Raw genomic sequence first — 2,500 nt, 5'->3', positions numbered from 1 at the left:
TACTCACCTGGCGTCCTTGTGGAGACACGTGCTGTTGCAGGGCTTGTGTGGGGTGTTGTGTAGTATGGGGTGTGAGAGCCTCTAGAAACATTGACGTGCGTCTGCACCTCTGTCTGTCTTGGTGTGTGTATTATGCATGTGTGTTTGTAACTGTGTGTTGATGATACAGGCTGCCTTAGACGGCCGAGACTTCATGGTCATCTTCTTCTCTCGGCGAACGGGGGACATAATTATATATAATTTGGCAGTGGATGGGGCAGAGAGCAGCATCAATGAGGAGTTCAGATGGCTAGGATTGGGAGGGTCTGAGTATCACTGTTCTTTGTGCCATCTGACCTGGAAAATGAGACAGGCAGTTACACCAGAACAAGTATCATGGACACCAGTTCCAGTGGTGTGAAGGTTACAGAGACTGAGATTACTGATCATTTTTTGTCTGAAACTAGCGAGGCAGAAGACTGGGAAACCAACAACTGCACAGTTGGCACTGACAGCTTGCTAAAATTAGCTGAGGTACCTAACTTGCTTACTGATGTATTTTGGCAGTATATTTTTCACATTTTTTTTTTTTACACAACAGAACTGCATATTGTGACTTCACATGACCTCTACCATTATAATAAATAGTGGGATATTGGAAAAGCTAGCTGGCAATGGATAAAAAACAAACCTTTAAAAAGTTGTAAACCTGCATCATATCTCTTGGTCCACTAATCTGCAGGATCAACTCAGAGCTTAAAAGATGAAGGGAAACCCAGAGTCAGAACAAAACAAACAGAATAAAGCCTATGGGTAAGCCTACATGTTAAAGTCGTTTGCAATGTATTTGCAATGGTATACTAAATATTCAGGTGGATATCTGTGTTTGTGCAACAAGTGCCATCCCCCTGTCCAATTTTTCAGCGTCTTTTCACTTTTATGGCATGCTTTCAGTATGAATGTAACTTCCAACCTTTTGGGAGCGTATGTTTAATGGGTCTATTTCGATCTAAACTAATTTTTATATTTGTATCATTTTTTATAGATTGTTGCTATTAAATGCCTGCTTACAACTTGGGAGCACATCTCTAATCTGATCACCAAAAACCCCTGCAATGTTACCCAGAGCGGTGCTCTTCTTTGGAACTCAATCTCCCAGTTCCTCAATCATGGTGCACTCTCTCCCAGAACTACTGTGACAAACTGAACTCACACACGCACACAAACACCCACACACACACACACACACACACAAACACACAAACACACTCACACACACACCTACTAACACACCCTACCCCCCCCCCCCCCACACACACACACACACACAAACACACACACACGCACACTGCCTGTCATCCCAGTGATTGGCACGAGGTGAAACCAGGACAAGATGAATTTAACCTTATATGACATGACCCTCTCTCTCGCGGATGAAGCTGTTCTGTTTTAAATTTGTATGTTGCTTTTAGCTCTTTTAAGTCCACCGTAACATCTGTTTTTCCGTCCTCTCTGTAGAACAAACTGTGAGGTATCTCTGTGATCTTGCATTCCATTTAATCACGTTTGTAATCTGGCTTGAAAGGTTTTACACAAGCAATGTACACAAAGATGTGGTGCACAAAGAGTGCAATATAATGGTTGTCTGATAGTTGGTATGAGGTAAGAGTGTAATGGTTGTCTGGTAGTAGGTATGAAGTAAGACTGTAATGGTTATCTAGTATGTATGAGGTAAGACTGTAATGGTTATCTAGTATGAGGTAAGACTGTAATGGTTGTCTGGTAGTAGGTATGAGGTAAGACTGTACTGGTTGTCTGGTATGAGGTATGAGATAATAGTTTCTAGTATGAGGTAAGACTGTAATGGTTGTCTAGTATGGCGTTAGACTGTAATGGTTGTCTGGTATAAGGTAAGACTGTAATGGTTGTCTGGTATGAGGTAAGACTGTAATGGTTGTCTGGTATGAGGTAAGACTGTAATGGTTGCCTGGTATGATGTAAGACTGTGATGGTTGTCTGGTATGAGGTATGAAGTAAGACTGTAATGGTTATCTAGTATGAGGTAAGACTGTAATGGTTGTCTGGTATGAGGTAAGACTGTAATGGTTGTCTGGGAGTGAGTGAGTGAGTGAGTGAGTGAGTGTGTACAAGGGAGTGAGTTTGAGAGAGGGAGAATGAGTGTAAATGTGTGTGTGAGAGAAAGTGAGTGAGAGAGAAAGAGGGAAAATGAGTGTGAATATGTGTGTGTGTGTGTGTGTGTGTGTGTGTGTGTGTGTGTGTGTGTGTGTGTGAGGTAGTGTGTGAGTGAGAGATAGAGAGAGAACGAGTGTGAATATGTGTGTCTGTGTGTGTGTGTGTGTGTGTGTTTGTGTGTGTGAGAGAGAGAGAGAGAGAGAGTTTCTCTGGTAGCCTTGTTTAGAGTGCATATATTAGAGTGCACCACCCCCCTCCCAATCTGGTGCTTCTGAATGGGAAACCATTCCTGGCAGTAGCCTGCCCTGCTCATAAACTAGAACCAGGG

The sequence above is a fragment of the Sprattus sprattus genome (assembly GCF_963457725.1).
Source record: "Sprattus sprattus genome assembly, chromosome: 20".
NCBI classification, from domain to species: domain Eukaryota; kingdom Metazoa; phylum Chordata; class Actinopteri; order Clupeiformes; family Clupeidae; genus Sprattus; species Sprattus sprattus.
Note: the sequence above shows the minus strand (reverse complement) of the source record.